The sequence below is a fragment of the Ailuropoda melanoleuca genome, chromosome 16 (genome assembly GCF_002007445.2).
Source record: "Ailuropoda melanoleuca isolate Jingjing chromosome 16, ASM200744v2, whole genome shotgun sequence".
NCBI lineage: Eukaryota > Metazoa > Chordata > Mammalia > Carnivora > Ursidae > Ailuropoda > Ailuropoda melanoleuca.
In genome coordinates, this window is record NC_048233.1 from 4,580,967 (window position 1) to 4,602,384 (window position 21,418).

The 21,418-nt window shown below is 48.4% G+C and overlaps 1 protein-coding gene across 16 annotated transcripts in view; it reads right to left on the minus strand.

The window, feature by feature from the left end:
* Window positions 1-21,418, minus strand: part of CRACR2A (calcium release activated channel regulator 2A) — a 132,196-nt gene that overhangs the window by 99,402 nt on the left and 11,376 nt on the right. For 11 of the 16 annotated variants that reach the window (XR_004621191.1, XR_004621192.1, XR_004621189.1 and 8 more), the window contains one exon: window positions 16,052-16,328. The gene's annotated coding sequence lies outside the window, so the exon portion shown is untranslated. Of the gene's footprint in view, window positions 1-7,480; window positions 7,709-11,832; window positions 12,131-13,295; window positions 13,412-16,051; window positions 16,329-21,418 lie in introns of those variants that run through there. The other 5 variants (XM_034644968.1, XM_034644967.1, XM_034644966.1 and 2 more) reach the window with 5 other exon arrangements.

Sequence of the window (21,418 nt, forward strand, 5' to 3'; positions counted from 1 at the left end):
ACAGAAAAAAAAACCCTCAGTGCAGGAAAATACCTGACCGTTAGGTCCCTGACTCCTCGGCCAGTATGTTTTTCATCGCTCCACCTGCCCTTCTGTAGCTGACCTCATTTCTCTTTACAGCTGAAGCCTGCAGAAAGCCTCTGAGCACCCCCAGGTCCTAACTCCCCCTCTCTCTCTGCCTTCATCCTCCCCTACAGCGATGTTCGTTCAAATGCGCATTTACTGAACTAGTCTTTACTGAGCCCCTACCAGGATCTGAGCATTGTGCTAGGTGCTTAGGATACAGCAGAGAACCAAAAAGGCCCCCCAGGGCAGGGGAGAGGCCCCCCAGGGCAGGGGAAAGGCCCCCCAGGGCAGGGGAGAGGCATTTGTATATAATACAAATGTAACCACAGTGGAATAAAAGTAAAGAGGGTTATGCAAAAAAATTAGCACCAAAAGGAGCAGATTGGGACTGGGGGACGACCAGCCCTTGCTCAAAAATGAGCAACACATTGTCACTGAGTCCCCAAGGTAAGTCAGGCAGATATTCTAGTTGGAGGCCAAAATTACAACAGCCCAGATCTCAGAGAATGCATATTCTGGATAGAGAGGCAGCAGGCAAAGCCAAATGAAAAGTTAATTAAGGACTTCATGCACAGTAACGGTAATGAAACAGCCCCCTAAGCCTTCTCTGGAACAGAGAGGAGTTTACCAAGCACTTCATCAGAACTGTCACAAGTCAACATCTGAGATGTCATAAGGGGACTGTCGCTGGGAGAGGTCACTCACAGAAGTCTGGGAACAGGAGAGAAGGGCATGACCACACAGAAAACGTGCAGCTACCCATTTAGGACAGGAGCTTCTGTGTCTGGGTGGCGCGGGCTTGACCGCGAGACTGTAAGACATTACAGGTGGGAGAGGACTGCAGGGCACTGACCTGCTGGGAAGTCTTGTGTGCAGAAGGTGGGACTTGAGTGGCCTTGGAGAGGGAGTGGGGTTTGGGTGCTCTTCAGGGTAATCTCATTTACAAAGGCCACCAGGATGTCTGGAACCTGGGGCATAGTCTGGGCACTTTGTCTTCCAGACCCTGGCGGCTGGCTTCCTGGCTTCTCGCCTGTCTGGGGACTGGAGTGGGGAAACCTTGGTCCCTCTAACATATTTGAGCGTTTCTAAGCATCCCTCTAGTTGTGCTCTGAAGAGCCAGGAGCACTGCTGGCCACCAAGGCTGAACATAAAGACTGATTTCAGCACCAGGCAGGCTGGCAAATGAAGAGAACACCTGACTAATTAGGGTGCCTGTGCATGGGGTTTTCCTGCAATATATCCATAAGTGAAGCTCAGAAGCTTCTGGGTGCTGGGAGCCACTGGGAACACGATATTCAAGCCAGGTTCTGTTCTCAGTTGTCATTTGCAATCACAGCAACACCACAGGGATCTGGGCTACAGTGAGCCACCCGCACTCACCAGCCACTAAAAGGTAACAGTAGCAATAAATATTTAATAATAGCAGCAAACTTTCATATGAGGCTTGAGAGTCCAGAGAGGCTTTTGTAATCTATTGCTACATGGTTTTCAAAGGTGCTGCTGCCTTATTTGTAGTAAGAACAGTCCATGCCTCCAGTACAACAGCTGCGGCGGGGCTGGCGCTGGGGGTGCTGGACATCCCGCAGATACCTCTCGCCGCGACACTGAGTCATCTTCAATGACTCCTGCATCTCCAAGTCACTTTGACTGGGCAGTGTGGCCTGTGGGTAGCAGAGGAGAGCCTTGGGCGAAGGCTCTGGGAACCTCTGTTCATCCCGGATCCCATTCTGCGCCTTCCCTGCTTGAGGAATACAAGGCTGTGGCTTTAAGCATTGTCCACAATAGCTAAATCGTGGAAGGAGCCGAGATGCCCTTCAACAGATAACTGGATTAAGAAGCTGTGGTCCGTATATACAATGGAATATTAACTTAGCTATAAGAAAGACCGAATTCTCAACATTTGCTGCAACATGGACAGCACTGGAGCAGATAATGTTAAGTGAAATAAATCAAGCAGAGAAAGACAGTTATCATACGATTTCTCTCAACTATGGAACGTAAGAACTAGGATGATCGGTAGGGGAAGAAAGGGATAAAGAAAGGGGGGGTAATCAGAAGGGGGAATGAAACATGAGAGACTATAGACTATGAGAAACAAACTGAGGACTTCAGAGGGAAGGGGGGTGGGGGAATGGGATAGACTGGTGATGGGTGGTAAGGAGGGCACGTATTGCATGGTGCACTGGGTGTTATACGCAACTAATGGAGCATCGAACTTTACATCGGAATCCGGGGATGTACTGTATGGTGACTAACATAATATAATAAAAAATCATTTAAAAAATAAAATAAAAAAATAAAACACACATTAGTAAAAAAAAAAAAAAAGAAACATAACCATTAGTAGTCACTCCCATTTTTCCCATCCCCTCCATCCCCCAGAAACCATTAACCTACTTTCTGTCTCTATAGATTTGCTGATTCTAGACATTTCAGATAAATGGAATCATATAAGAAAAACAAAAAACAAACAAACAGAAAAAAACAAGGCTGTGGCTTTAGATGGCCCTGGGTTTGGGTTCGAGTCCCAGCTCTGTCCCTCACGACCTGTGTGACCCTCACCTTCTCTGGGCCACCTTCCTGCTCCGTTAAACAGGTAATAGGAGTCTGTCTCGTAAAGCTGTCCTGAAGGTAGTAAGACAGAGAGCCCATGAAGAGCCCAGCACAGGGCCTGCCCCTACTTGGCCCTCAGTATACTGATTCCATTACTGTTCTTATCACAGAGAGACAGGACTGTGTCATTCCGTTGCCCAAACCCGCAGACGAGGCCCAGACTCATGGCACAGACATTGTCCCTCTTGCTTGGTGAAATCAGCATGCTGTGGCAGGGTGGACCCGGGTGCCCTGGGGAGGCCCCTGGGTTTCTGTAGGCAGCATTCTCCTGCAGGCAGGCAGGCAGGCAGACAGGGCCAGCCGTGGAGCATTTCCCCGGGACTGCCGTCTTGCTCCTGAGCCCCACAGCGGCCCTGTTCGCTGTGGAAGCTGCAAACGACAGGAGACCATCAAGCGCCTGCTGTGGGGCCAGTCCCGACTGAGATGTGTTGTAAGAATAACCTCGTGCAGAAAAAAAGGTATGTCGAAGACCGGATTAACACATTCATAGACTGACTACGTGTGAAATGATATTTGGGGTATATCAGATCAAATAAAATGTTAATAAAATTAATTTCCCCTGTTTCTTTTACTTTTTTCTGAAGTGGCTCCTAGAACATTGAAAAGTACACGTGTGGCTGCCGTTCGATCCCTACCACACAGCACAGCTCGGGCAAGTGAGCTCCACAAAGGCCGAGGCTTGTGGCTTCGGTTCACTGCTGTGTCGTTCAGTGAACTGAATGGATGAGTGAGCCTCCAAGGGTGTGAGAAGCCGGAGGCCGTGCTCGAGAGGGTGGGGACAATCCTGAGGCAGTTTGGGGACAGTGTGGGTTTCCTACAGATGAGTAACCTAAGTCTGGAAAAAGTATTAAAAATGTGTCTCCAAACAGCCAGATTCAAACCAAGCGCATCTCAAATCTATGCTCTTTCCGCTAAATCCCTTTACCTCCCACAGCAATATAGAGTTGCAGAAAGAAAAGTAGATTTTGGATTTTTTTTTTTTTTGAAGCCTACTCCCTCACATTAGCACTAATGTCCTAGTGTGGGAAAGTGGCTTGGCCTCCTTGGGCCCTGGGTTCCTCATCTCTTCTGTACTCCGTGAGCCATGAGACCACATCAATTTCTTTTTCCTGGTGTGTAGAGAGAAGAAAGCCCCTGCCAGAAGGCAGCCTCCAAGGCTGAGCCCTAAATATTTTCTCAGTCTCCTCTCCACTCTTCGGCTCCCAAAGAGGCTCTCCAGCTGAGATTTCTCCACATCGCCCAAATCAATAATTTGTTTGTTTAAGGGTTCGCTTTGATTTTACTCAGTTTTAGATGCTTTTCATCAGAAGCCAAAACCTTGCAGACTTTTCTCCTTGATCTTGTAATGAAATTCCCTCAGAGATATTTAATTCTAGATAGAGCTTCAGCTATGCCACAGATCCTTTAAAGGAAAAAAAGACATCTAAATAACAAACATCGTGTCATCTTCAAATAAAAATCTCAGAAGGCAAACGGGCTTGTCTCCCTTACATCTGCCTCTACTCTTCCGTTGCCAACTCTACCGACGAATTCCCTACATTTTGTTTCAAAAAAAGGGAAGGTGCTCAATATACCACAGCCTCTCATGTTCCCACACATGCCCTGAAGGGATCCCGACGCTCTGCGAACATTCTCTGCTGCTTTTGTGCCAAACACGCTTTTGTGCTCTGCTTGGCTCTCACCTGTGGCCCGCTGAGTGAATTCCCCTCCTGACTTGGTCCCAGCCTCCCTACACGGAGCTTTCTGGAAAACAGCCCGTGGTATTTCCATTCCCAACCCTGGCTCAAAGGCCTCTTGAATTTTAACCGAAGAAAAGAATATTTTCGAGCCCAAACTGATTTCTTGGAGAAGCTCTCACCCACCTCTCCCCACCCCAGGGTGAAACGCCAACACTATTTTTGATCCGAAAGGATAAAAAAAGATGTACCAGACTCAACCGTGTCATTCCAAAGCGAGAGAAGGGCCTCAGCCAGGTGCCAGGGATAGAGCCGCCTTTTCAACGCAACCCGACGCCGGACGCAGAACACACGTCATCACCTACCCGTGTCTCAGCCACTTGTTGAGTCGTTACGGATTTCTGTTGCCTCCCCTGTCACCCAGCAGACCGGTGCTTGAGGAATGCACACTAGCTTTAAACAAGCAGCAAGCACCGAGGCAAAAAATCTGCTTTTTCAAAATAAGGGTGTGCTGCATTCCAAAGCCAAACAAATTCCATCCGGTGGTTCTCTTCAGCTCACGTTTACGGAGGGACCCCTTAGTGCGAGACGTGTCAAGTAACAGGAATAAAAAGTGAGCAGCCCATTATCCGTGCCCTCAAAAGCTCACAGTCTAATGGAGATAGATGTACGAGACAAACTTAAACGTAAGGCAGAATGAGGACAGGTAGTAAGAAAAGCGTGTGTGTGTATGTCCTAAAAAAAGGATGGGAAGAAATAGACCCCAATGTTATGCTATGTTAATAGTGAGCATCTCTGTTTATTGGATCTATGGGTAATTTTTTTCCTCTTCTTTACCATTTATTATATTCTTTGATAGTTCTTTTTTATAATAAACATACATTACTTATAAATAAAGTCTGTTTTTCAAGAAAAAATTCAACAGATTATAAAGGATAACTATTTGGGTGATAGATTAAGACTTTGTGGAGGGTGCCTAGGTGGCTCAGTTGTTAAGCATCTGCCTTCAGCTCAGGGCGTGATCCCAGGGTCCTGGGATCGAGCCCCATATTGGTCTCCCTGCTCTGCTGGGAGCCTGCTTCTTCCTCTCCCACTCCCCCTGCTTGTGTTGCCTCTCTCACTGGCTCGCTCTCTCTCTGTCAAATAAATAAATAAATAAATAAATAAATAAAATCTTTAAAAAAAAAAAAGACTTTGTGGAGAACAGGGTGTGTCCATGGGCCCTGTAGGACAGGTAGAATTGGGTAGTGAGGCGAGGGGAGATGACCTCAGGCAAAGGAACAGCACGACACGGCCCCCAGAGCTGGGGCGATGGAGAGGACAATTTGGAAAAACGTGAATAAGAAGACAGTACACACAGGTACCCACCTAGAGTGAGAAGCACAGCTGGGGGGGCTGGGGGGGGGCCTTGAACACCATGCCAAGTAGGCTCGATTGCTTATTCTTTGTGTTCCTATGGCCCTTCGTGTTGGTTGCTAACGTACCACTCATCACATGGCATTATACTTGGTTGTATTTACATCCATCCCCCACGAAATTTTTAGCTCTCAGAGGTCAGGGATCATGGCTCATTCATTCTGTAACCATAGTACCTAGCATAACAACTAGCGCATAACAGGAGTCAACAGATGCTTCTTGGATGAAATGAATTCTAAGAGGATTACTCTTTGTTTTGTAGGTAGTAAGGAGTTGGAATCATCAAGACATCCAGAGCTGAACATATTTCAGGCAGTTAATATGTGCCAAGCACTCCGCTAGCTGCAAAACTATATTGTCATCATTGGTCCTATCTCTAATCCTGTGCGATTTTGTCCACCCTTGTTTACGCACAAGGCTCAGAAAGGTTGAGTAACATCCCTCAGGTCATACAGTCAGTGGTCAGAGAAGCCAGGACGGTCTGAAGACAGTGTGGAGGATGGGGTCAAACAGAAACATTGCAGAAACAAGGAGACTACACCAGTTCGAGGCTGTAGGGACCTGAGTTGTCCCAGCTGCTCAGAGCACGGAAGTGCAGAAGTGGACGGGGGCAGTCTGGAGGCAGTGCTCAGAACAGAGGGCTGACCATTCCTTAACTGCTTCATTTATTATTTCTGATGTCAACATAGGACACACAGCACCCACGGGGACTCGCACTGTACCTGGAAGAGCTCCCGCCCATCAGAAGTAGGACTTATGGAAAGAGCCCCTCCCCAGGCTGTGCTCTGCCTTAGGGTCACAGTAAGGTTAGGGCCTCAGGAAGGGGCAGCTAAGTGCTCCTGTGAGACTTGACACCAGCAGTGGTCTTCCATGCCTGCTCCCTAACGTTGGCCTCACATCTCATTTGAAGATGCTTTTCTCCTTCACAATCCATAGAGGGCAAGGATGAGTACTCAGGTTCCTAGAGGCAGGCGGATGCCTGGGATGCCCTCTATCAGGACACCCTATCCAGCGGATCCCAAAATTACTCCTGAAGCTAAGAGCTCCATTCTGACCTGCACCCAGCATTCTGCAGCCTCTCCGGCAACATTAGAACAGCAGCCACTGATCTAACAGTGCCATGGGGTGGCGTCCATAGAAGGAAGTGACCTCCTTCCTTTTAAGGCATTCATTCCCAGAAAATGAAATGAAAGCGTTCTTATGCCCTTCTCGAGTTTCTGGGACAGTGGGTAATGTTACATCCCCAACACAGCTGACAGTTGAAGACTAAGAATAACCACAGGTCGGTTGCTCCCCCGTTTCCTCTTCTCTCGGCCTCCAATCCAGGCGCCCACACCCACCCCCAGCTCGGTGCACTGCGGTCCCTAGATGGTTCTTGCCAGGCAGTGTTTGATTGCTTCTCTACCCTGAAGGCAAACATACTCAGGTGACCTCTCTGCTCCCACACTGTGGGTCCTCCCTGAGCTGGCTGTTGAGCACAACGCCTGGGAAATGCACACACAAGATGCAGCAATGTGATCAGTGAGCCCACGTCCGGGGCGCTCTCACCCCCTCTCAGCTTCTGTGCACCAGCCAGAAACGTCAAGGAGGACAGCAAGTTCCCAGCATTGTCGATGAACTATTTCCCTGGCTTCCGTTTGCAGACAACAGGGCATGGGTCCGTGTTCCTTCCTGCAGTGCCCGCAAGATGCCTCCACATGTGCACGTACCTTGAGGTCGGCTGCTTCCCTTCCAGCGCAGTGGACGGAGGACGGTCCCTCTGGAGTTCATCAGAAGTGATACGACTGCACGGAGGGATCAGCAGTGGGATCAAAGTCTAAGACCTCGGCAGATCCAGCCCAGATCCAGCCAACGGCAGCAGCAATACCGCCCGGATTTCCAGGGCTGGAAAGCAACGGCTTTGCTCACATGTGAAGCCCCCACTGTGGGGGGCCCTGCTGGTGTGGGAAGAGGTGAGAGCAGAATGGATTCAGGAACCAGTGACAGGAATCCAATATAGACTTGAGTGTTCAGGCACACATCTCCAGCCAGGCAGGAGGGTGCCCCTAAAACATCGCCCTGTCACTCCCTCCTCAGCACCCCTCAGCGGCTCCCACGCTTGCAGAAGGAGGTGCAAACTCGCTTCCTGGGCTTCTGGGGCCCTTTGTGGTCCTAAGAGGTACTGCAAAGGCGATTCCCTGAAGCAGGATGGGCCAGCACGGAGAGAGGAGGGCATCTTTCTCAGCAACAGGAATCGTCCACACCCAGGGATTCTCTGGTGGGCTCTCTGCAGAATTCGTTCTACTCCTCTTAGAGGGCCATTCTCGGTTCTCGCCAGCCTGCTGCCCACCTCCCTCCAGCCACACCTTCTTGCTCCCACTTATTTTGCTGCCGTATCTAAAAAACTCCTGGGGTGCCTGGGTGGCCCAAAGTTGGTTAAGCGGCCAACTCTTGATTTCAGCCCAGGTAGTGATCCCAGGGTCCTGGGATCCAGCCCCCCGCTGGGCTCCGTGCTCAGCAGGGAGTCTGCTTGGGGATTTCTCACCCTCTCCCTCTGCCCCTCCCCCACACAGATAAATAATTTTTAAAAATTAAAAATTGAAAAATTTTTTAAAACCTCCTATATTCCTTCCCTCTTACCAAATGTTATCCAACCCTCAGGCAGTGTCTTGGTTTTCCAGAGCTGCCATAAGAAATCATCAAAAACTAGGTGTCTTAAAATAGCAGAAATGTCTTCTCTCACAGTTCTGGAGGCGGGAAGTCCTAAATCTAGTTGTCCACAGGCTGTGCCCCCTCGAAGGCGCTAGGGGAGAAATCAGTCCTTACTTCTTCTGGCTTCTGGGGGTTCCATAAGAGCAAACCTGTGCGTCTGTCCTCACGTGGCCTTCTCCCCTCCTCTCTATCTGTCCTGTGTGCCCGTAAGCGTCTATAAAGACACTTGCCATTGAATGGAGGGCCCACGTGGACGACCCAACATGATCTCATCTGGAGATCTGAGACTTAATTACACCTGCAAAGACCCTTCTTCTGATAGGGTCACATTCATAGGTCTGGGAGGTAGGAAGCGGACCCATGTTTTCACCGTCCATCCCACTGAAGACAGTGATTCTCTGCCTACATCTGGAGACACTTGTAGACTGCAGGCACCTGGGCCTCACTCCAGAGATTAGTCGCAGATGATCCTGGGTGGGGTCAAGGTGTGAAGACTGTGTGTGGGCTTTTGGGTTTGCTTTTAAGTTACCTGGTTTCTCAGGATCAACTCAGGGAGAACCACCGTTTCCAGTCTGGAGGACTCATCACATCTCCCCCAAGCAGTCACTAGGAATGACACCCACTCTCCTGACTGTTTTCTCCTCCAGGAGTATTTCAACAGAGCCACAGAGCAGACTGCCATCTACTGGTTTTATAATGTTGCACACATGTCAGAGGCCTCCGAGACCCCCAGTGGTGCCCCACGCTCTCCAATCCACACCCTGTTTCTACAACAAATATTTGGAAACACCCTCTATGCGGCCTGAAGTGACCACCCCCCCCAGATACATGCATAATTTAGCTCTAATTGTAATATACAGGAGAAAAAAGGAAAGCAATTCATTTTAAATAATAACTATTTCAATGCCTAAGTGCTCATGCATGATTGCACGGGAACACTCTAGCAAAGTAGTCAAGGCTTACACCTGATCACAATGACTAGGATTAGATTACACACTTCACATGAGGAGTACGAGGAAATAAAGACCAGAGGACAACAGAATTAAAAAAAAAAAAAAGAAAAAAGAAATTTGGAGGAGAAATAACAAACCTGCTGACTGGTTTGTATCTGATGACAGGAAGAAGGAAACAGGCCCAACTAAGGTAGGGATAACATGTCAGGTGAAATTACTAATGTGAAAGTAGATAAAACAAGGAAGTATGTTATTCTTGCGAATGACTTAAACTTTATACAGTGTCATAATAATAGATGATGCTGACACGGGACAGGGCAGTGAAAAAGAATCGTGGAAAACATCATCTCCAATATGGAAATCCCACCCATACAGTGGAGTTATACATTCAGTCTTGAGCATTAAAAGAGGTGTGGAAGCAATCTCCCTTTCATTCAGGCAGTGGGGAAAGGCCGGATTGGAAAATGTTGTTTGAGGGGCACGTGGGTGGCTCAGTCCATTAAGCGTCTGCCTTCCTCTCCTGTCATGATCCCAGGGATCAGGCTCCCTGCTCAGCGGGGAGTCTGCTTCTCCCCCTCTGCCTCCGCCCCTTCCTCCTGCTCATGCTCTCTCTCTCTCACTCTTGATTTCTCTTAAATAAATAAAATCTTAAAAAAAAAAAAAGAAAATGTTGTTTGATACATCTCAAAGGGGAATATCAAAGTAAGAATGAACAAGAAAGGCAACCCCAAAGTAAATCATTGTAATGTCTACTTTTTGCAAGTGATTTCTCATCATTGTCCTATAATTATATATACATATATTAGAACACAAACTATTTTAAAAGCAGCTTATCAACACGGTGACATGTCATGTGTTGTCCTGCGACTTTGCATGTTAGATGAAGTCTCAAATCTCCTGTTACAAATCTGCAAGTGGTCTCATTGCTTTTGCGGTAACTACATGTTGCACTGAAACTCTCGTCAGTTGAGTGTATGTTTAGAAATGCTCTAATCTAGACAGAATGCATAGAGTGGGGGAAATTATCCAATCCTTTAAGGTTTTGTCTTTATTTCATTTAGGCTTCACTTCCTTAAAAAACCAGCTCCTAAATTTCTAGGCTTTTGGCATCACTTCCTTGAAAACTTTTCAGTATGACTGTAGAAAAGCATTACTGACTGATAATTGTTTTGGGTTGAGGTTGGCAGGGCAGGTGACAATTCTTCACCGATGGGGTTGACCAGCACCCCCAGCCCACACACAGGAAATTCTGATGCATTTGTCAAAGCCATCCCATGGATTTACAAAATGACCTCTAGGGCTTGATGCTGAAAGCACTGTGGTCCCTGGACCCGGAGCAGCACCTGGGAGTTGGAAATGCAAAATCTTGAGCCTTGAACTAGACCTACTGGATCAGAATGTGCATTTTTAACAAGACCCCCCAGGTGACTTCCATGCACACTGAATGGGTTTGTAAAGCACTCCTCTGGGGGCAGTACTGACCCCATTAGAAATACTGACCAAAGCCAACCTTCTTCGTTTCTCCAATGAGGAAGCAGGCCCAAGAAGGTCAGTTGACTGTCTGTTTTGCTCCTCTTCTTGTCACTAAGCTCCGTGAGGACAGGCAGGCTCTGGGGTTTTGCTCTCGTATCTGCCCAGAGCCACCAGTGCAGACAAGCCACACAGCTGCGGCCCTAGAAAGGCCCTTGTCTGTACCCCCTCAGGACTGAATTCTCCTTTTTACCCGGAAAACTGTGGACTTCCATTACGCATCTGTCGAAGCACGAGCAATAGATCCCCGGCACTCACTTGGACCGAGTTTCAACACCTCTGTTTTGAAAATTTCACCAGCTGCACAGAAGACCGGCGTTTGAATGAAGAGCAACTGTCTCCCTCCCCACTCCCTCTGCCAGGAGGCTGCTGTGGTTAGCCTCCCGCTCAGAGAAAGCGTGAATAAAAGCAAAACCCCTCGTTGCTCTATGATAACTACAGAGATGCTAGATGCGGTTGCATGTGAACTGAGGGGAGAAGAAAAATAAATGGCAGCAATAAAAAGCAGGGAAAGGAGCTTCCCTGTGACAAGAAATCCCAGCAGGCAGATCTTTCCACTGACATGTGACTTAAAAGGTCAGATTCAGGGGTGGCTGGGTGGCTCAGTCAGTTGGGTGGCCGACTCTTAGTTTTCAACTCAGGTCGTGATCTCGGGGTCCTGAGACTGAACCCCACATCGGGCTCCATGCTGAGCGTGGAGTCTGCCTGAGATTCTCTCTCTCCCTCTCCATCTGCCCCTCCCCCTGCTTGCGCATGCTCTCTAAATAAATAAAATGTTTAAAAATAAATAAATGTATGGCAGTCAGATTCAATGACCTATGAACTACAACCTCCTGGCCCATCCCCCCCACCTCGGCTGCTAACCCCCCCACTACTAGGGGAATTACCTAGACGGGAAAAAAGCTGAGACGGGAACAGCAAAGGGGAGAGGAGGCTTCCTTCAGTCCACCTCAACCCTGACTGAGGCCATCTCCAAGGAGCTCCCAGCCTGCAGAGCTGTGGCCACCGTCAGCTTCAGCCGGGCTGTGGGTAGAAGGATGGCTCAATATCTTAGCCCACACTCTCCACTTCCGGGCCCTCACTTCCTTCCTTCATCAAGCAATGATAAAGACCCGAGACGAATGGAAACCGCCACCCCGTTACTCCACTGGAGTGAATTCATTTCTTTTATCACATGAGGCCCCAGCCCGACACATGACGCCACTCCCACACCACATTAACCAGGTGGCACTGCAGCCTCTGCTGACGTGTCCTAACTAGGCTCCAAGGACCAGGGTGTGGCTCACTCCCCTGACCGCTCACAGCTGGCACACTGCCCCACCTTCAGAAGCCGCTCTGTGAGTGTCTGGGGACCGGAAGAGCAAAGGGGGCAACGGAGCTGACCACAGTGCGACAGACCATCAAGGATGAGCCCTCACCTTTGTTAGGAGAACAAAAATGCATTCTCATCCTAAGCCTTCATCAGGGCGTGGCACCAACTCGCCCATTTTCAGAGCTGCTCTCTTATCTTTGTCATGAGCGTCATCACCATGCCACTGCGAACAGCAAGCTTCAAAGGTGACAGGTGTAACTGTAAGTCGCACTTTCCTTTTAAGACTTTAGAGGCGCCAGAAAAGATTCGCTAAAGCATCAGCTTCTAGAGCCAGAAATTCTTGGGTTCAAATACTCGTTCTACAAAGCACGAGTTACGAATCTTGGTCAAGTGACTTCAGTACGGTTTCCTTGTCTATAAAATGCAAATACGAATACCACATCCTCATGGGGTTCTGGTGAGATAGTGCATGTAACAGAATAATCCTTTTGACTGTCGAGCTCGTTTTTGTTCCGGGTCTCCAAGCAGCTACCAGCGAGCAGAGCTTCTTCCCTTCTACCCTGAGGCGAAACGGCACGGACAAAACGAGGCAGCGCTGCACACCCAAGCGTCCAGACAAGTAACACGGGTGAGCCAACGCGTCAGGTGTGAACAAAGCAGAATCACACCCACACAGACATATGCCCTCTGCTTTTCTTCTTGAAAAAAGACCCCTTGGCTTTCATTTGCCAGTTTGAAGAGACATGAGTACCTGAGTGAGTTCTTCTTTCTTCTTTAGCTACTGTAAGAAGGACTGCACAGTGGTGATGCTGGGGGGCGGGCGACACTCAGACGTAATAGAAGACAGAACTGGGGAAGGGAGAGGAGACAGATGGGAACAGGCTAGTCCCAACGTCAGGGATCCTTAGAGACAGCAGCCACTCAGTCCACCAGTGGTTTTTAGAACTCACTGTTTCTAGGCCCTTTGAAAATTCAAATACAGTTCAGAATTTTTAAGTGTTATGCACATTTAGTCATGAAACAGAATGGCAAGCTTACTTATTGCATCATTACTTGTAATAAGCACCAAATGACTGAAAACGATGACCTGTGTCCATCCGCAGGGCATTGGATGAATAAATTAGGGTACTTCCCTACAACGGAGCACCATGCCCCTGCCAAAAAAAAAAAAAAAAAATCAGAAAACTCTCAACATACTCACAGGAAATGAGTGCCAAGATAAATTAAGTGGGGGGGAAAAAGCGAGGTTTAAAAAAGTGTATATAGTAAGAAAAAACAGGATAGAGATATCAGGTATATTTGTACTGACTTGTATTTGCAAAATGAAACTCTAGAAGGTGTATAAAACTAATTAAGCTGATTAGTGTCCCAGGAGGGGGCAGGGCAGGCAAACAGAGGCCAAGATAAGATTTCACTAGATATCTTCCTAGAACGATTTTGTTTTTGAACTATGTAAACATATTGCCTATTCAAAAAATGATATAAAGGGGTGCCTGGGTTGACTCAGCTGTTAAGCGTCTGCCTTCAGCTCAGGTCATGATCCCAGGGTCCTGGGATCGACCCCCACATGGGGCCCCCTGATCAGCGGGAAGCCTGCTTCTCCCTCTCACACTCCCCTTGCTTGCGTTCCCTCTCATGCTGTCTCTCTCTGTTAAATAAATAAATAAAATATTTAAAAAAAAGAAAAATTTAAAAAATGATATAAAAATATTGTGTAAAAAAAATATACCAGCCACTCTGAACAAAGCACATCTTCAGGCTACAAATGGAATGGCCTACAGGCCTCTGGTTTAGAACTTCTGTACTCACGGGTCCTAAATTGGGGAAGCAGCAAAGCTGGCAGCAAAGGGAACAAGCTCTCTAGGTTTGGAAAAAAGCAGGTTGTTGAGTGTCTGTTACCTGGGACTCCCTGCGAATTGCCTGGCAATGAGCTGGTTGGGTCCAGTAGTTCCTCCTCTCCCAGGGGAAGGGGATACAACTTCCCACAGGCTGAGGTGGGGCTCCCCCACTTTCCTTGAAAGTTGAGGATGCCTGGAACCCAAATGGTCTGTTTTTTCCCCTCCATTGGGGCCCCTCCCCAACTTGGCCTATAAAAAGGGAGAATGATAGGAACACGGAGGTCCTCCCCTGGAGCACAGTATCCCGGTGTGTCCAGCCAGGCCCCAGCTCACGCAAACTTCCCTGGAGAATGCCAGAGGATAGAGAACAGAGGACACATGCTTCTCAGTGCCAAGGGACACTTAATAGTCGCACCTTTTGTATGTGCTTGTCTTGTCACCCTGAATGAGCTCACTTAGTGTTCTAGGTTGAATTGCAATCTCCAATAAAGACCTGTTGAAGTCCTCACCCCCGGTACCTCAAACGGAAGCTCATTTGGAAATAAGGTCATTGCAGATGTCACTAGCTAAGATGAGGTCATCCTGGAGTGTGGTGGGCCCCTAGTTCAACAAGAAGACAGTTGTGTGGTGGCGCCTGGGTGGCTCAGTCGGTTAAGCGTCTGCCTTCAGCTCAGGTCATGATCCATGATCGAGTCCCGAAACAGGCTCCTTGCTCAGCAGGGGAGCCTACTCCCGCTCCTTCTGCCTGCCTTCTGCCTCCCCCTGCTTGGGCTCTTAATCTCTCTCTCCCTGTCAGATGAATGAATGAAATCTTAAAAAAAAAAAGTCATCATGTGAAGATAAAGATACAGAGGGAGAAAGCCATGTGACGATGAGGGCAGAGCCACGAAGTGCTGAAGATAGTCGACAAACCCACAGAAGCTGGGAAGAGGCAAGGAAGGACTGCCCTACAGACTGGGGAGGGGGCATGGCCCTGCCAACACCTGGACTCTGGACTTGAATCCTCCAGAGCGGAGAGACGATCAATTTCTGCCATTTTAAATCACCCTGTTTGTGGTACTTTGTTTTCGGCTGCCGTAGGGAATGAATGCACTCTGGCCGGCTCACGTGGCCGAGGCAGGCCACGCGGTCCCATCTCAGCAGGTGCTCAGAAGGCAATGATGGCAACTCTGCCCCAACGGGTGAAAATTCTGGGACCTGGGCTGATCGAGTTTTACCGCATAGCTATGCAGTAACAATGCAATCTGTCATTACTGAGCACTGAGCTTGTGAAGAACATAGCAGAAATAAAATGTTCCATTACTGCCCTCGGGGGGTTGACAACGTGATTGAAGATTTAAGGCAGGCACAAAAAATATAATGCATATATACTTACACACACACACATTATGTACGTATAATATATATAATACAATACATTTCATAGTGGCCAAGGAAGCATGACCTCACCCCCAGCGGATGCCACAGACGTCACTCCTAACTAAATCCCACTGGACTGCCATCTGGCCTCAATCTACTGTATTTCATTTTAGCTGCTCCTGATAGGTGTGTCTGGAAGACCTAGGAAAGCGTCGGGATGTCAGGATGCTAGGAGTCAATTTCTAGAAGCTGTCACCACACTCCTGGCATGGAGCCCAAACTCACTGCCCACTGTGGATACCCACTGCTGTCCATGGTCATTACCTGCTACCCCTAGTCAAAAACTCTCCCATCAGTTTCTTATCAGCTCCCTTCACCTGTTCAGAGCCTACACTACAGTTCTCCACAAACCTGACATGCAGGAAACTCAATATTCAGGTGGTTTGGTAGGTCAGACTACAAGATTTTAAGAGGGGCTACAGAAAATCAGAGACCTCTCCCAGGGATACTGCATCATCATTCAGAACGTTCGCTTATTTGGCCCGGCCTTCTCGCAGGTTCCCACTACCCCTGCCTCTAGGAACCTCCGGTTCTTACCGTAAGCAAGCCCTGTGCCTGTTACACACACAGAGTCGGGGAGGCAGCGCGCCGGGCTTGAACACTCCTGGAGCTCTCTCTGAAGCCCAGGCCTCTGCGTCACGCAGCTGCTCCGGGGGGAAGAGACGTGCTCGTGCTGAGTGCCAGGTGGACACCCAGGCGGGGCTCATGAGGAAAAGCCGCAAGTCGCCACCACTCCACCCTTGACCGGCAGCCTGATGACGTGACTTTGGCTCCCGGCCAGTCTCCCGAGGGGCAGCTGTGGTCGGGGCATGACCTGCAGACGGAACAGACAGAGAAAGGTCTCTTCACTTTGACTTCAAATAATTCATTAAAGATAGTCAGAGTAGAAAAGGCCTTTGAAGTCACTTATTTGTATCCTTGTTGCTTTTCAAGTGAATTTGCAGCTGGGATTTGGGTCTGGTTTTGAAGCAGACATTGTGCCTACGCAGTGTCCACTTCTCCCCTGCTCCTTCCCAGCAGAGCTCCAATGGTGTCACCACTCAGAGTAGGCGACCACATGCCCAGCCCAGGAGCCCTATGCCATCCAAGCAAACGCAGGCCCCTTGCCCGTGAGCGAGTTAGGGGTGGGCTTCTCACGCCCTCTGGTCATTGAGACATGAGACGGGCCTCCCGGGGACGTTCCTGGAAATGGTTATCTTTGGCTCTGAAAAAGAGACATGCAGGAACCTTCTCCTCTGCTGGATGTTGTCCTTGTCCAGGCCCGATGTGACCATGACAGGGACTCATGAGGGAAGAGCAGAGAAAGAAAGAACCCAGGTCCTTGATGACATCACTGAACCACCGGGTTAAACAGCCCCAGTGCCCCCTTCCCTCCAGACTTCTCACTCTGTAAGTCATACACATCCTTGTTGTTTACGTTCACCGAGTTGAGTTTTGGGGTTTTGTTTTGACTGCCTACAGCTAAGATCATCGTAAGTGATGGGCATTCAGACACTCCCAAAAGCACGGGTCCATATTCCTGAAGCATACTCTCACTACCCTGACTACAACTTCCCAAATTTCCCCATCAGACTTTTCTCCCCACCTTCTCTTGGTGTTCAGTCCTCTCCCCAGACCTGACCCGCGTAACCACCTTGTCAATGCGATATTCAATTCTACAGTATATGCCAATTCAGTCACTGATTCATTAAACATGTCTGAGTCCCTGTGATGTACCAGACAGGGACTCACAGATGAAGCCCTGCAGACTGCATGGTGGGGGAGACCCACTCCTGGCCAGGAGGTAGGTGAGTGCCTGCAGCAAGTGCCCTGGCGACAGGTGAACCCAGGCCTGGGTGTGCCTCCGGGATGCGGGGGTGGGGTGTGCTAGCAAAACACCTTGGAAAACAAGCTCATTCTCGAGAGAAGAGCAGAAGATTGTGAGCAGTAAAGAGTGAGAAAGACAGACCTTCACAACCAAGGATATGAGTTATGATCAAAATCGTCCTAAACAATGGTGGCGGCCAGCATTTCCTGAGCGCTTATAAAGAACCAGGCAGTGTTTTTAGGGCTTTCTGAGGATTAACTCATTCAGCCCTCCACCAGAGCGGATGAGGTAGCTCCTATTATTAGCCTCATTTTGTGGAAAAGTAAACTGAGGCATGGAGAGGTTAAGTGATGCAGGAAGTGAGTGGCAGAGGCAGGATTTGATCCCAGGTGTCGGGGCTCACACTCTGGACCCGTTTACACCAGTGATTCTCACAGTGGTCTGTGACAAATCCAGATCTTGAGCCTCATGTCAGACTTATGGAATCAGCCCTCCGTGTGATTCTGGAACCCCTGCTTGACACCATAGACACATGATAAGAAAGGATGGCATATTCAGAGGAAGGTGAATGGCGGGAAGGGAAGCAGAGCCAGCAAGAAAGATGGGGTGGGGGGAGAACTTTCCATATCAGCCTAAGGAGCATGGGCTTCACAGTACAGGCATTTTGGAGAAAGGCAGGAAGTGAGGCAGGGAAGCAGCATGCTCAAGCTTTGTCCTTTGGGACAAGATCTCTGGCATTTGTGCTAGGAATGGACTGGAGGAGAAGAGCCAGAAGGAGGGAGCCCAGCTGAGAGGTGACACGAGCAAGAGGAGGGCCTACACTAAGCAGGTGGCAGTGCAGAGTGAAGAGGAACAGGGATGCAAGAGACAGACTGTGATAATAGCTGGGCATGGGATACGGAGCTGGCAGAGGTATCCAGGATGGCTCCGTGTCTTCTAGCTTCAGAATAGCTTGGTGGTGAAACTATTTAGCCAGATTGGAAATGCTGGGGGAGGAACACGTTGGGTAGGGAAGATAAAAAAAGGTCCATTTGTGAAATGTGAAGACTGAGGTGTCTGTGGGACATCGGGATGAAAGTATTTCAAAATGCAATGCTAAAGAAGGATCTGGTATTCAAGGGCAGGGTCCAGGCTAGACATATGGGTTTGGGGTTCATCAGCATAAATGGGATGCTTGAAAGCCAAGATAAACTAAGGCTGATCACAGATTGCGTAGGAGAGAAAAGAGTGAAAGAGTGAAGGCTGGATTCATGCAGGACACTAACGTTTTTTTTTTTAGAGAGGGAGAGAACATTCACGCATGTGCACAAACTGGGCTGGGTGGAGGGGGGTAAGGGGGAGTGGAGTAGAGGGAAAGGGAGAGAGCGAATCTTAAGCAGATTCCACACCCAGTGCGGTGCTCAATTCCACAACTCCCGGATCACGACCTGAGCCAAAATCAAGAGTTGGACGCTTAACCAACTGAGCCACCTGGGCACTCCAACACTAACACTTAAGGGACACCCAGATCAAGAGAGCAAAGGCAACTCAGAAGCAGAGCGTAGAGATGTAGATGAAAACGAAGGAAAGAATGCCGTCTCAAAATCCAAGGATAAGGAAGTTGGAGAGTGTTTCAAGAAATAGAGGGTTGACAATGCTTTCAAACAGGAAGTCTCATGTTTCAAGACTGAGAAGAAACACTGGATTGAGCAATGAGAAGGTCAAAGGTGAACTCAGTAAGAGCAGAGCCGGGGGAGGGATGGAGGCAGAAACCTGATCCATTCACAGATTTATTCTCTAGATGGGCACAATCTACCACATGCCAGGCTCTGTGCTTTGTGTTAGAGATACAGAAACGAGCAGGGCATGCATGGATCCAGCCCCCACCAGATGATGGGGAAGACATGTAACGAAGAGAAATTACAAAAATAATTACGGAATCACAACTGAAGTAAGTTCTCTGATGAAGACACGAAGGGACATACCGAATGCTTGCTATGGGGAGTGCACAGCACAGAGAGAAGATGAGGGAAGGGAAGGCACATCTAAGTTGGGTCCTCAAGATGAACAGGAGTGAGCCAGGGAAGAGGATGGAGAGCAGCTAGGGAGAAGGAACGGCAGATGCAAACACTGTCAGGGAGAAAGAGCTTTCATGTGTTCAGGAAATGGGAGGAAATCAAGGGGAAGAGCACAATTTTAACATGGCAAGGAGTGGGCAGAGATGAGGTTAAAGAACAGCGCTCTGTGGGCCAGGTTAGGGATAGGGGACTTCATCCACGCGGTGGTAGGAAATCACTGATGCTAAGCTTAAAAGTTGAGGAGAGTCACAATCTGATCTGTATTTTTTAAAAGATGACTCTGGGTCCTTGTGGGGAATGAAATGGGGAAGGGAGAGGAGGGGCAGGGAGTGGATACGCGGACAGCAGCTGGGGAAATGTCCTGGCCCAGACAAGAGGTGGTGGTGTCTTGCACCAGGGTGCCCGATGAGTGGGTTGGGTGAACAGACCCTGGAGCTACTTGGTAGGGGGGATCAGGAGGACTGAGGGATTGGGTGTGGCAAATGGGGGCATGGAGTAACATGTACCCCTGAATTCCAAGCAGCGGTAAGACCAAGCTAGGACTCAGCAGCAACTGGAGACAAGACTTACCCAGCCCTCCTCTCCACAGGGCGCCCTAATCCCTTAGAGATAAAATGATCCCTCAGACAGGAGGCCTCTTGAAGACCTCCTTGTTTGGTCATACTATTTCCAGGGTCACGTCCTCTGGGGGCGGGGCTCAGAGCAGAACAAGCCTCCATCACTGGCCACTGGGCTGTGGCAGCCACGCTGACCGGCTTCTCATTAAGGCATGCATGCACTGTTCAGGGCATTCATAAAATACATTCAGTACAGTAAGGACAATTCTAGGTCCCACAGGCCAACCTCCATGGGATTACTTTTTCCACTCATCATTTTGGCAATTTTATTTTATTTTTTTTATTATGTTCGGTTAGCCAGTATAGTATATCGTTAAGTTTTTTGATGTAGTGTTCAACAATTCATTAGTTGTGTGTAACACCCAGTGCTCATCACACCACGCCCTCCTTAATACCCATCACCCGGCTACCCCATCCCTCCACCCCCCTCCTTTCTGTTATCCTCAGTTTGGTTCCCAGAGTCCAGAGTCTCTCATGGTTTGTCTCCCTTTCTGATTTCTCCCCATTCAGTTTTCCCTCCCTTCCCCTGTGGTCCTTCGCTCTATGCCTTATGTTTCACATCTCAATTTTAAATAAATATGCTAGACTTCTATTTCTAACATTATGGTAGGCTAAGTACTTTGACCCTCCCACTCAAAACAACCAAAAAATCTTGTACAAAAAATATATTTTTAAAAATGTTTCTAACAGCATTGATGAGCTGGCAACAAAGGAAGGACTTCAGTGGCCAGGGACTTCTTCAGCTAATGGAATATCCAGGTTCTGATTATAATAATGACTGTAATGTCATTAAAGAAATTAAAGGCGAGCCTGCAAGTATGTATAAGGAACAACAACAACAACAACAAAATATGAGAAATAATCAAGATTTGAAAAAATGGACCAAAGGGAATTTTTAGAAATAAAAATTAAACAAATGAAATTGCAATCTGTGGACAGACCTAAAAGCATATTAGATACAGTCTGAGAAAGAAGTAGTGAGCTGGGAGCTAGGTCAAAACAAACTAACCAAATGCGGCACAGAAAGACGAAGACTGAGAAAAATAGGAAAGAGAGCCTCAGAGACATGAGAAATGGAAGCTAGCAGGTGTCTATTTGGAGTCCTAGAAAGGGAAGAGAGAGAGAAAGCATTTGAACAGATAATGGCTACAAATTTTCAAAAGGGAGGAAAGATGGGTCATATGGCTGGCTCATTTGGTTGAGCATCTGACTCTGGCTCAGGTCACGATCTCTGGGTCCTGAGATGGAGCCCTGTGTTGGACTCTGCGCTCAGTGGGGAGTCTGCTTGAGATTCTCCCTCCCCCTCCTTCTGCACCCCTCCCCCTGCTCACACCCACGTGCACACTCTGTCTCTCAAATAAATATTAAAAGGGAGGAAAATACCAATACACATATTCAAGAATGCCAATGAATCTCAAGAATA